This window comes from Rhinolophus sinicus, chromosome 3 (assembly GCF_057876585.1).
Source record: "Rhinolophus sinicus isolate RSI-liver-muscle chromosome 3, RSI-T2T, whole genome shotgun sequence".
Classification (NCBI taxonomy): Eukaryota; Metazoa; Chordata; class Mammalia; order Chiroptera; family Rhinolophidae; genus Rhinolophus; species Rhinolophus sinicus.
The window spans coordinates 111,929,174-111,944,064 of record NC_142503.1 but is presented as its reverse complement, the minus strand read 5'-3'; positions in this window follow the sequence as shown (position 1 = coordinate 111,944,064).

The window sequence follows — 14,891 nt, the reverse complement described above, 5'->3', positions numbered from 1 at the left end:
TGTATCTTCTACCAGAAGTTTATATTATGTTGGTGCAAAAGTTCTTACTTTTTTTTCAGCTATTTTTAACCTTTTAAACCACAATTACTTTTGTACCAATCTAATGTTAATATGGATTCATATCTTGGAATGAGCCAAACTGGTTTATGAAAATTTATAATTTAAAAAATTTCCAGTACAATTTTGAACAAAAGCCAAATACTGGACCTCCTTGCCTTATTTTTCTCAGTTAAAAAAGTTCAATACTTCATACTTCAATATGAATTTAGCTCAGATTGCCTTCTATTCATATTTTGTCAAAACTTTGTTTTATCATCAAAGAATTTTCAATTACATTGAAAGATTTGCCTTCATCTGTCAAGATAATTGTGTGAATATTTTGCCTTTTGTCTGTCATTTTTTTGAAAGATAAATAAGAGTGTCAATCTGTATTTGCATTAATAAATCTCCCTTGTCAGTGATATTTTATTATTTTCATATATCACCAAGTTCATTTGCTGATTTTTTTCCTCACATATTCACATCCATTTCTGAGAGAGATTGACTTCTAAATTTCCCTCACTTTAATGTCCTTGTCAGGATTTGTTACCTAACACATGCTGGCGATACTATATGCTATCATATATAGGGCATTCTATCTTTTTTCTAGTCTCTGAAAGACTGTAATATTATTTTAAAATTTGGAAGAATTGAATGTACTGTTTGAGTTATCTAAATCTAAACTTTGCTTGGTAAGAACTTTTTTAAAGAGCTCTATATTAAAATATCTTTCAAATGTTATATTTATTTCTATATACCTTTTGGGAGATTATGGTTTTCAAGAAATTTGAGCATTTCAACTATGATATTGAATTTATCATTATTATATTTTGTAATACCTCATTATAATCTAATGATTTTAAACTATATTCAGTAAAATTTACATGAAATATAATGCACCCATTATCACTGTACAGTATGATGACTTTTGACAAATGTCTACACTCCTTTAACCACCATTAACTTCAAAGTATAAAGCTTTCTATTCACCTTTTTGATCTTTAAAATCAATCTTCATTTCTGTCCTCGAGCAAGCAGTAATCTGCTTTCTGTTACAATAAATTAAATTTAACTTTCCTAGAATATAAAATATTGAATCACTCAGTAATTACTCTTTGGCATCTCCTTGATTATGCTCAGCATGACTTTGAAATTTACCAGGGATGCTACCTTTATAACAGTAGTTTACAATATTCCATTGAATGGATACACTACCATGTGTTTATTTGTTCACCTGGTTATGATCATTTAGATTGTTCCCAGTTTGTGGCTCTATATAAAGCTGCTAGAAAATAACTTATGCAGACACATTTCATTTCTCTTCTGTAAATACATAAGAATTACAATTGTAGGTCATATAGTAATGTTTATGCTTAACTTTATTAAAACGGTTGTCCAAAATGATTACACACTTTTATAATTCCACTAGCAAATTCCAGCTGCACAATCTCATCTGTAACACTTGGTATTATCTTCTTTAATTTTAGCAATTCTAGGGTGTGTGTAATAATGTTTTAGTGTAGGTTTATCTGATGATTAATAAAGTTTAGCTTCGGTTCATATAATTATCGGCCATTCATATATCTTTTATTACCCCTGAAGTGTCTGTTCAAAAATTTTGACAATAATTAAAATTTTCGCTTCTTCTTTTGGAGCTGTAGGAGTTGCTTGTATAGTTTGGACACGTTATCTTGTGTGAAATATATGTACTGCAAGTAAGTCCTCCAAGTCTGTCACTTACGTTTTCATTTTTTAACAGAGACTTTGGAAAAGTGGTTTTCATTTTGATGGAGTCCAATTTACCATTTTCCCTTATTTTTTTAATGGCTAATGCTTTATGTGTCCTAGTTAGAAATCTTTGCTGACAATAATTGTAAATATGTTCCCTATCTTTTTAAAGGTATACTTTTAGTATTTAACTTTAGGTCTATAATTTGATGCAAGAAAAAGCTAATACTGATTATGCACAATCTCTTCTAGACAAGAAACACTGCCTAACTCATCTTAAGCAGAATCAATCTCGTATTAAAGTAAATGCGTAGTTTGTCAAAAAAATATTTTCCTTATTGAATAATATTGGCAACTTAAGCCAAAACCATGAAGCATATATGGGTGGATCTATTATTAGATCTGTAGTGATTTTACCTCTTTCCTTATATTAATAATTTCAATTTTCTCTCACTCCTGTTTTGTCTTGGATGGAGTCATAATAATTATTTATGTGTTTGAAGAACTCTTAACTTTGTTGATTTTCAATATTAATCACCTGTTTTCTATCATATTTACTCTGCTCTTTTATTTCCTTTCTTGTCATTTCTTGGAGTTGATTTTACCCAATTATCATGATGCTGTTAATCTATTATTCATGATATATTTTTATAGTTACTTATGCATTTAAAGCTATGAAATATATTCTAAACTTTGTTTTGTCTGTACCTTAAAAGTTTAATATTCTGTATCATATTATATTTACATATATTTAAAATATAATTTAAAATTGTAATTATGTTTTATTTTTGGAGCCAAGTTAGAATCAAAATATCCTTTGAAAAGCAGTTGAGAATTTTATGGTTTACTTTATGTTATGGTCTACTATCTTATTGTCATTATGAACAGAAAAAAAACACTGATTTACACCCTTGGAAATTTATTAACATTTATGTATAATATTTTTGTTCAATATTGAGAAATTTTCCATGTGCACTTGAAAATAATGTGCATTGCCTTGGTGGGGAGAGGGTTTAGTTCATTAACATTAAGTCAATTTTCTTGATTGTGCTCAGATCTACTAAAGCATTACAGTTTTTTTCTCTGTATTATATTAACTATTAACAGTGGGATATAAATATATTCCATTACAATTTTGAAAAACTGTACATATGATAAACACGTGTTTATATATGTATATATTTCTCTGTACTTTACATATTTGAAATCTATATTAATACATGCATACAACTTTTGAATTGTGATATGTTTTCCTGTTTGTTTAATTACAAAATATTCCTCGATCTTCTAATAATGCATTTTTCATTAAAATGTACTTTGACTATTAGTACAATTACAAAATTTTTGTTTCACTTAGTGTTTACATGATATGTCATATTTAGTTCTTTCACTTTTTAACTTTCCATATCCTTATCTATATAGCATATTGCTCTTGAAAACAGTTGTGTTTTGCATTTTACTTGTTCTAAAAATCATAGCATTTTTCTTGAAATATTTTCTGTTTGATCCATCTAAAATTTTATTAATATGCCTTTTTCTTTTCTCCATGGTTTGGTTATACATCAAAAGTTATTATTCTATGTTCTCTATGGTAATTTGTGAGTTATGCAATTATTATGATTGTTTAAGCAGTTTCTTTAAAGATTACAATATTTAATTTATGACAATGTAATGCAAATTATTACTTTTTTCACTTTCCCAAGCATACTTGAAACTCATCTGACCTTTTAAATAATTTCTAATGAATTTTATTTCTAATATATTGTAAACATCCCCAGACATTTCTATTATCGTTTTTGGGCAGGAAATACATTTTGACTTCTTTTATTTTCCACATATTTACTCTTACATCATTTTTCTGTTTTCTTTTAGGATCAATTTAATGTTTCTGCCTGGCATTGTTTTTCTTCTCTAGAAAAATGCCTTAAAGATTTGTTTTGAAACAGGTTTTGTGTACACAAGCTATTTCAGTGTTTGTTGAAATCCTCTTGATTTTCATTTTATTGTGTACGATATTGTCTTTTGGAGGAGAATTCTAGAATAATATGTATTTTCAGTACTTTGAAGGTGTCATATTACTGTTTAGAAACATTCATCATTTTGTTGAGAAACACAATGTGCTTTGTTATTGCTTTTTCAAAAGTAATGTTTTTATTTGTTTTCTCTTCTTCCATCTGGCTATTTGTAAGATTTTCTGCTTGTCTTTGGTTTTGAGCAGTCTAATTGTAATGTCGCTAGAAGCGATATTCTGTGAATGTACTGGATCATTGCCTGCCGAGTCTCTTAAATCTGTGGCTTGAATTCTTTAACTAGCTTTGGACTATTTGAAGACATCTCTTCCGGTCTAGCTCTTTCCCCATTTCTCTTTACTTTCTCTGTAGAATTACATTTACATCTATTTAGAATTTCTTTTCCCACCTTATTCTTGTATCCTACTGTATTTCCTTTTTCTATGTTTTTTCTTCAGACTCTAATTTGTTTACGTGTCTTAATCTGTTTTCTTCCCAACTAGTCATGCCTTTTGTGATGCTACCTTTTTGGTACGTTTAGTCTTTTTTGACAGAATATTGCTGCTTGTAAATTAAAATAAAAGTGTTTATGTTAAAAATAAAAGTGTATATGTTTTCTACCTTTATGTTATCTCTACTTCCTGAGATAATAGAATATGGGCTGGTCATTATTAATCAAGTAGAGACTTAATTCTGAGTTGGAGCTCTTAATAAGATTCAGGGGGCCTTTGATACTAGTGTTTTCAACTGAGAAGCTTTCATATTTTGGGGGAATCCTTCTCCCCACAGGTTCTAAACAGTAGCGCTTAGTTCTCAGTATTGCTGAAATGTCTGCTCTGTTGAACAGATGTTCTACTAGGTTATGTTAAAATTAAACAAGGAGGCCATTAGACTGAAATGTCTCTAATATCCTGCGATTACATAAGCAAACTGAAACCTAAGCTTGTACATGCTACAAGGTTACAAAATCAAAGCTTTAAGGATGATCAATTACAAACAGCCAAATGAGCTTGAAGCTGTCCTACGTGATAATTCCCTGAGTGTGCCTCCACACTCACTAACTATGCTTAAGACTTTCTCCTAGCTCCTGTCAGCAGAGCTCTCCTAACCACCTCTGGTGGCGCTGCCCCATTCAATTAGATTTTTGCTCAAATCAACACTTAAAAAATTTTAATATGCCTCAGTTTATCTTTCAACAGTTCTTAGCCTCTTATTTTGCACAGTCTTCAGGATAAATGTACCAGTTTCCAAAAGCTTTGCTTGCAAAAGCTCCACAATATTTTGCTCTAAAAGCTTTCTTTATCTGAGGAGTCTTTCTCAGTTGCAATGTCCATATTCTTACTTTTCTACCTGTGTCAGAATGCAGTCCTCATCCAAAATGCTCTTATAATTGCACCTTGGAGTAATTATAAAAAATAGGAAAATAAATATCTGTAAGTCTTTATACCTTAAAATAGCCACTGCCATGTGTTTACAAGGTCTATATTATGGTAGGGATTGCTTGATTTGGGTTTGATGAAATGCCACATAAAAGTTTAACTTTTCCAAGAACGCAGTTATGATTATGAAAATAATGGATAAAAATGTTTCCAAAGATCATGCTAAATTGTCATAAAACACTTATTGGTACAAATTAATTGCTCAAAGTTGCATGACTCAAGGCAAAGCATCCTATAAACCTGTGAAATAAAAACTGCAGAGGCATTATCTCAAGTTACGTTCTTTAGTAGCATTTTCTACAGTAAAAAATTTTATCATGAGTTTTAGGAAAATATTCTACAGTCTGTATTTTTTATAAACAGCTTCAAAAATTTTTTTGCATGAATGGTTTAACAATGTATTCATAAAACAGTTTCCAAATAGTATTTCCATTCACCTTGGTATATTTACTGTGTCAAAGATTATTAAAAAAAATACCAATTTCTTGTCATATAGTAATTTACTTATGCTTGGCTATTAAGAGAAAGTGTAAATTCCTTTCCCAATGAACCAAAAGTAGCACTTGCTGTAGAAATGAGACATTGCAATAATGAAGTATATTTTACCACGATTAACTTTTTAGGTCTTCACATTAAATTTTTGGTTATATACAGTACTGAAATATTACTTCTAATAGTAAAAATTCTTAATAGCAAATTTCAGTAAATAAAAATTTTTAAACTTTCATTTTTTTCATGCATGCCCAATATGACAATTAGCAGAAAAGTTAAATAATTACAAAGAAACAAATGACATAAAGAAGAAAAACAGCAAAATGAATATCCCAAACTGAATCTATATTTAACTATGAAGTATCTATGCTTGGTTTTACTATTTATACATGTATTAGTAGAATCATCTATCCCTGCTTTAAACATACAGACACACATGCACACCACAAATTTTTAATTCCTTACCTTAAATTACCTAGGAATTTTGCTTTGCTTTAGTGTGTTGAGAATATTCTTATTCTGACCTACTAGATTATACATATTGCAAAACGAATAAAATCTTTGTAATTAAACAGATACAGTTCTAAAATTCTAACTCTGTCACTTGATAGTTTTGACTTCCCAATACTTCAAATACAGTACTTCATTTGTGTAGTAAGACAAAGAACATTTACCTCACAGACTTTTTAGAAGGAAGGTAGAAAAACACCAATAATAACATTAGTTTGCACTTATTAAGTAATGGGTATGTTACAGGAGCTATTCTAAGTACTTATTGATCATTACACTAAACATATTTGGAAGAAAATTGTATTCTCACTATTTTATGGATAAACAAACTAAGATTTTGCCAAAGATGTTTTAGTTAATGCATAATGGAGAAAGGTTTTCAAACTCAAGTTCTTAACACACATTTGACTTTATTAATCATAAACGTATTGATACATAGATAAATCCTGTAGTCACTCAAGGCAGGAATGGTGATTTTAGATACAAGATATTTGTGCATGTAAGTTTTTGTTATAAGTTTGCAGAATTAGCTGAAGATTTTTACCCAGTCTTTTTCTGGCTTTTTGCCCCAGTTAGATATCCTTTATGCCAGGATTGATTTTCTTTCATAACTGGGTTCTTGGATAAGCATAATTCTGGTTTACTTTCTAGCACTTACAAACTTCCAATTTATATTTTTCTTTTATCTCTTAACTCTATTTAATTCATCTTTAAATATGATCAATATTTATTGATGTATAAAATGTATTCAAATAAGCATACTATTATAAAATAAAAACCTTTCTTGACCAATATGAACCATATTATGAATTCCAGTTTCAATATTCTCCTTTTTGATCATTTTCATATTGGAAGAAGTCGTCTACATATTCTGAGGCCCTGTCTCCAACTGTCAGTCTACTATAATATGCTTACTGGCTTCATTATTTTCTGAAACGATGCTTAGGTAAATAGTGAACTAAATCCTATAGAGACACTTGACTTCTTATCTTGCTCTTTTCATTCATAGCATTTGAAATTTTACTTAGATATGAGAGCATTTGACTGGGGAGAGTGAGGATATGTAAAGGAACATGGCCAACATCAGAACATTACAGAAATTCTAGAGCACAATGCATAATAGGTACCAAGGAACCTTTGGTAAGCTGATCCATTTAATCAGATCTTAATCCCCATTCGCATGAACCTACTGCACTATCTCCACAGAAGAGCTATATAGACACTTTGTTTGAGCTAGTTGTTTCTAAACCTAACAAATCACATCTAGATACTTAGCTATAATAACTTTTTAGCCTCTGCTGACCAGAAATGAGTGTAGAGTAAGAGTTGAACAAGACATTTAGTAGCATCACCCAAAGGACAGAATTAAGAAAGACACTTAATTATATGGCAGGAGCATCTGGATAAAAAGATAGAAGTACCACTATTTCTGATAAGGAAGACAAAAAAATGTAATACACTGAAGCACAAACACTATTCATTTTGAACATGTTAAAGATAGGATTCCTATGAGACAACTAATTTGAAATTTTGACAGATGGCATATAACATTGGACATATGAATGTAGCTTTTAGAAATAGATATTGGCAGAAGAAATAAACTTTATATGAAAAAAGGCTTTGTAGGATAAACAATCATTGAGAAGAATGTCTAGATAGAGACAAGGAAATATGTAATAGAGAGATGCATGCTGACCCAGGATATACCCTAGGTAACTTCACTTATAAAGGGAGAAAACTAGCATTATATAATGTAGTTGAAATCTAGACAAAAAAAAAAATTATTAACAAGCTAATTTAAAACCTATGTGGAAATGCAAAGGACCAAGAATAACTACAACAAAATTGAAAATAAAGAGCAAAGTTGAATGACTCACCCTACGTGATTTCAAGGCTTATTAAAAAGAAACCAGTAAACAAGACAATGATATATTGATATAAAGATAAACATGTATGTTATTGGAGGAAAAAAGATACTGGGAAAGTAGACCCTTAAACATTTGATTTTAAAGAAAGATGCAAAGGGAATGCAAAGGGGAAAAGGAAATATTGTCAACTAGTGGTGCTGGGATATTGACGATGCATCTATAAGAAAGATGAAGCTTCATTCTTGCCCAAAATCACATACAAAAATTTAATCAAAGTAAATCATGGACCTAATGGTGAAACTTCAACTTATAAAACATAGAATAAAACCTGAGAGAAACCATTGTGTCCTTGAGTTTGACAAAGATTTCTTAAATAGTACATACCAATTATATTGTACAAAAAAAAAGTTATATACATTAATCTGAACCTCATAAAAATTTTACAAAATAGCTCTTTAAAACATACTCAGTGGAAAATAAAAATGAAAGACACAAAATAATAGAAAATACTGCTAAACAATTATCTGATAAAAAAATGTATGCAGAATGTATCTTAAAATATGTTCCGTCTGGCCAGATGGCTCTGTTGATTAGAGCACGAGATCTTAACAACAAGGTTGCTGGTTCGATTCCCAGATGGGCCAGTGAACTGTGCCTTCCACAACTAGGTTGAAAACAACGACTTGACTTGGAGCTGAGCTGCACCTCCCAAAAACTAGATTGAAAAACACTGACTTATCCTGGAAAAACACACTGTTCCCAAATATTCACCAATTTAAAAAATATGTGTATAAATATATATACATACATACGTATATATGTATATATATATACATATATACGTATGTATATATTGCAATAACAAGAACAACAATCTAATAAAAATTGGCAAAACTGCTAATTAGACATTTCACAAAAGATGTAACAATTGAAAAGATACTCAATCTTGTTAACCATCAGAGTAATGAAAACTAAACCACAATGAAATACTACTGCATCGCCACTGCATGGTTAAAAATTATAAAGCCAACAATACAAAGCATCGGTGCAGAATATTCACTGCATTGCAGCAGTTTTCATTAATTGTTTATGGAGGTGCACAATGACATAAACACTTTTGAATGCAATTTTGATGTTTCTTATGAGGTTTAAAAATGAAGTCACCATTGACCCAGCAATTTCACTCTTAGATATTTTCAGAAGAGAAATGAAAAACGTCTTCACAATGAAGAATCATTCTAGATTGTTCATAGAAGCATTGGTCATAATTTCTAAGAAGTGGAAAAAATGAGAGGTATGTGGAAAATATTTGTATCTCACTCACAATTTTGTTTTAAAGCTAAAACTCCTATAAAAAATAAAATCTTTTTGAAATGAGTAGAATCCAGGAGTGAAAACAAGTTATCATCAGACTGGACTCAAGTGACATTACTGAAAGTGTACTTACTGAATAACAACGTGAAAACATTGGGTAACCTAAAAGTTATTCTTATGACTTATTTGTAATGATAATGCATTAAAATTTGTCCATGAGGTTTTAAATATTTGTAATTCTTATGGTATATAACTATTACTCAATCAAAAATGTAAATGAGGTAATGATGATAAGTCCCTTCCTCAACATTTTTTTAAATTTATTGGGGTGACAATTATTAGTAAAATTACATAGATTTCAGGTGCACAATCCTGTATTACATCATCTATAAATCCCACTGTGTGTTCACCACCCAGAGTCAGTTCTCGTTCCATCACCATATATTTGATCCCCCTTACCCTCATCTACCACCCCACATCCCCCTTAACCTCTGGTAACCACTAAACTATTGTCTGTGACTATGAGTTTTTGTTTCTCATTTTTTTGTCTTGTTCTTTTGTTGTTTTTGGTTTATATACCACATATCAGTGAAATCATATGGTTCTCTGCTTTTTCTGTCTGACTTATTTCGCTTAGCATCGTACTCTCAAGATACATCCATGTTGTCACAAATGTTCCTATATAATATTTTCTTACCGCTGAATAGTATTCCATTCTGTATATATACCACAACTTCTTTATCCATTTATCTATCGAAGGACATTTTGGTTGTTTCCATGTCTTGGCCACCGTAAACAAAGCTGCAATGAACATTGGAGCACATGTGTATTTATGTATAAATGTTTTCAGATTTTTTGGGTAGATACCCAGGAGAGGGATTGCTGGGTCATATGGTAATTGTATTCGTAATTTTTTGAGGAATCTCCACACTGCCTTCCATAACGGCTGAACCAGTCTGCATTCCCACAAACAGTGTATGAGGGATCCTTTTTCTCCACAGCCTCTCCAACACTTGTTACTATTTGTCTTGTTGATGATTGCCATTCTGACTGGGGTGAGGTGATATCTCATTGTGGTTTTTATTTGCATTTCTCTGATGATTAGTGATGTTGAACATTTTTTCATATGTCTCTTCAGGTCCTCTGCCCCTTTTTCAATTGGGTTGTTTGTTTTTTTGTTGTTGAGTTTCATGAGTTCCTTGTATATTTTGGATATTAGCCCCTTATCGGAATCACTGTTTGCAAAAATCTTCTCCCATTCAGTTGGTGGCCTCTTTATTTTGTCCATGGTTTCTTTTGCTGTGCAGAAGCTTTTAAGTTTCATATAGTCCCATTCATTTATTTTAGCTTTTACTTCCATTGCCTTTGGAGTCAAATTCATAAAATGCTCTTTGAACCCAAGATCCATAAGTTTAGTACCTATGTTTTCTTCTATGCAGTTTATTGTGTCAGGTCTTATGCTTAAGTCTTTGATCCATTTTGAATTAATTTTGGTACATGGTAACAGATAGCAGTCCAGTTTCTTTCTTTTGCATGTGGCTACCCAATTCACCCAGCACCATTTATTGAAGAGGCTGTGTTTCCTCCATTGTATGTTTTTTGCTCCTTTGTCAAAAATTATCTGTCCATATTTATGTGGTTTTATTTCTGGGTTCTCAATTCTATTCCATTGGTCTATGTGTCTGTTTTTCTGCCAATACCATGCTGTATTGATTATTGTAGCCCTGTAGTACAAGCTAAAGTCAGGGAGTGTGATACCTCCATTATTGTTCTTTTTTCTTAAGATTGCTTTGGCTATTCAGGGTCTTTTGTGATTCCAAACAAATCTGATAATTTTTTGTTCTATTTCTTTAAAAAATGCCATTGGAATTTTGATGGGGATGGCATTAAATCTGTATATTGCTTTGGGTAATATGGCCATTTTAACTATGCTGATTCTTCCAATCCATGAGCATGGAATATCTTTCCATTTCTTTGTGTCTTCTTCAATTTCTTTCAAAAGTGTCTTATAGTTTTCAGCATATAGGTCCTTCACATCCTTGGTTAAGTGTATTCCTAGGTATTTTATTCTTTTTGTTGCAATAGCAAAAGGAATTGTTTTCTGTATTTCTTTTTCTGAGATTTCATTGTTAGTATATAGGAATGCAATGGACTTTTGTATGTTGACTTTGTAGCCAGCAACTTTACTGTATTCGTTGATTGTTTCTAATACCTTTTTGGTGGAGTCTTTAAGGTTTTCTATATATATCACCATGTCATCTACAAAGAGTGACAATTTAACTTCTTCATTCCCAATTTGGATGCCTCTTGTTTCTTTCTCTTGCCTGATTGCTCTGGCGAGGACTTCCAACACTATGTTGAAAAGCAGAGGTGATAGGGGACAGCCCTGTCGTGTCCTGAACGTAGAGAAAAGGGCTTCAGTTTTTCTCCATTAATTATGAGATTAGCAGAGGGCTTGTCATATATGGCCTTTATTATGTTAAGGTATTTTCCTTCTATACTTATTTTATTAAGTGTTTTAATCATAAATGGATGTTGTATCTTGTCAAATGCTTTTTCTGTAGCAATTGATATAATTGTATGATTTTTGTCCTTTACTTTGTTTATGTGATGTATCACATAGATAGATTGGCAGATGTTGAACCATTTTTATGCCCCTGGGATGAACCCCACTTGGTGATGATGAATAATCTTTTTAATGCATTGTTGCATTCGAATTACTATAATTTTGTTTATGATTTTTGCATATGTATTCATCAGAGATGTTGGTCTGTAGTTTTCTCTTTTTGTGTTGTCCTTACCAGGTTTTGGTATCAGGGTAATGTTGGCCTCAGAACATGAGTTAGGAAATACTGTCTCTTCTTCAATTTTTTGGAAAGGTTTGAGCAGGATTGGTATTAGATCCTCTTTGAAGGTTTGGTAGAATTCACTAGTGAAGCCATCTGGTCCCGGACTTTTGTTTTTGGGATGTTTTGGATGACTGATTCAATTTCGTTACTGGTGTTGGTCTGCTTAGATTTTCCAGTTCTTCATGGTTGAGCAAGGCTGTACGTTTCGAAGAACTTGCCCATTTCTTCTAGGTTGTTGAATTTGATGGCATATAGTCCTTCATCGTATTCTTGGATGATCCTTTGTATTTCTGTGGTGTCCGTGATAACTTCCCCTTTTTCGTTTCTGATTTTGTTAATTAGTGTCTTTTCTCTTTTTATCTTTGTGAATCTAGCCAAGGGTTTGTGAATTTTGTTAATCTTTTCAAAGAACCAGCTCTTTGTCACATTAATTTTTTCTGTTGTCTTTTTGTTCTCTATTTCATTTAGTTCTGCTGTGATTTTTGTGATTCCTTTCTTCTGCTGACCTTGGGTTTCACTTGTTCTTCTTTTTCTAGTTCTTTAAGGTGTAACATGAGGTTACTTATTTGGGATATTTGTTGTTTCTTGAGATAGGCCTGTAATAATATAAATTTCCCTCCTAAAACTGCTAGTGCTGCATCCCCAAAATTTTGGTAGGATGTATTTTCATTGTCATTTGTTTCTATGTATCTTTTGATCTCTTCCCTAATTTCTTCTTTGACCCAGTCATTCTTTTAAAGTATGTTGTTTAATCTCCATGTATTTGTGGTTTTTCCCGCTTTCTTTTTGCAGTTGATATCCAATTTCAAAGCCTTGTGATCAGCAAATATGCTTGGTATGATTTCAATCTTCTTAAATGTGCTGAGGCTGATTTTATGTCCCAATATATGGTCTATCCTTGAGAATGTTCCATGTACACTAGAAAAAAATGTATAGTCTGATGTTTTAGGATGAAGTGCTTTATATATGTCAATTATGTCTATTTCATCTTATGTGTCATTTAGGGCGGCTATTCTGTTATTTGTTTTCTGTTTGAGTGATCTATCCATAGCTGTCAATGATGTATTTAAATCCCCTAGCACACTTGTGTTTTGGTCCATTTCTCCCTTTAGTTCTGTAAGTAGTTGCTGGGTTATTTCGGTGCTTCCTGACTGGGGGCATAAATATTGATGACTGTTATGTCTTCTTGTTATAGTCCCCTTTACCATTATGAAATACCCATCTTTGTCTCGTTACCTTTTTCACCTTGAAGTTTGTTTCATCTCATATCATATTGGCTACTCCTGATTTTCTCTCGGTACCATTTGCTTGGAGTGTCAATTTCCACCCTTTCACTTTGAGTCTATTTTGTCCAGGTAGCTAACATGTGTCTCTTGGAGACAGCATATGGTTGGGTTTAGTTTTTTGATCCAATCTGCTACTCTGTGCCTTTTTATTGGTGAGTTCAGTCCATTTACATTTAGGATGATTATTGATATGTGAGTATTTCCTGTCATTCTATCTTTAGTTTTCTGGTAAGGCGATGTCTCCATTGTTTCTTTGACTTTTTGTTGTCTATTATTTCTGTGTGGTGGTATTCTATGATGTTTCCCTCTGTTTCTTCTTTTATTACAGTATATATTTCAGTTCTGGATTTTTTTGACGGTTTCCCTTAAGTTTGTGTAAAAGAAAGTTTGATATTTAGACTATTCAATTTTTTTCAGCATGCTTACTTTCTCCATTCCATTATTCCGGTTCAGGTCTTTACCCTCCAGCTTTTTATGTTTTGGTTGCCACAAATTGTCCCTGGTGATGGTGGTTGAATATCCTCTTTTAGTATTTCTTGTAGTGCATGTCATGTATTAGAAAATTCCCTCAGCTTATGTATGTCTGGAAAAGTCTTTATTTCTCCTTCATATCTAAAGGATATCTTTGCTGGATATATTATTCTTGGCTCATGATTTCTCTCTTTCAATAGTTTGAATATTTGGTTCCACTCCCTCCTGGCTTGTAGAGTTTCTGCTGAAAAATCTGATGATAATCTAATGGGCTTTCCTTTGTAGGTTACCGTCTTCTTTTCCCTGGCTGCCTTGAGGATTCTTTCTTTGCTGTTGATTTTAGACAACTTCAATACAATGTGCCTTGGAGAAGGCCTGTTGGGATTGAGGTAATTATATATTCTATTTGCTTCTTGGATTCGATGATCCACTGCTGTCCACAAGTTTGGGAAGTTCTCATGAACAATTTGTTTGAATATATTCTCTGTTCCCTTCTCTCTTTATTCTCCTTCTGGTATGCCCATTATTCTTATATTGTTTTTTTTTCTGATGGAGTCAGACAGTTCTTGTAGAGTTCCATCATTTAAGTCTCAAGTTTCTTTCTTCTTCCATCCATGCCATTTCTAGGTTTCTATCTTCGATGTCACTGATTCTTTCCTCCATCTGGTCAACTCTACCTCTTAAGCTGGCTATTTCATTCTTAAGTTCTTCTACTGAGTTCTTAATCTCCAGAAATATTATTTGGTTCTTTTTTTACAATTTCAATCTCTTTCGTAAATGCTCATGCTGTTCTTTATTTGTGTTTCTGAGTTTACTTAACTGCCTATCTGTGTTTTCTTGCATCTTGTTGAGTTTTTTCAGAACTGCAATCTTGAATTGCCTGTCT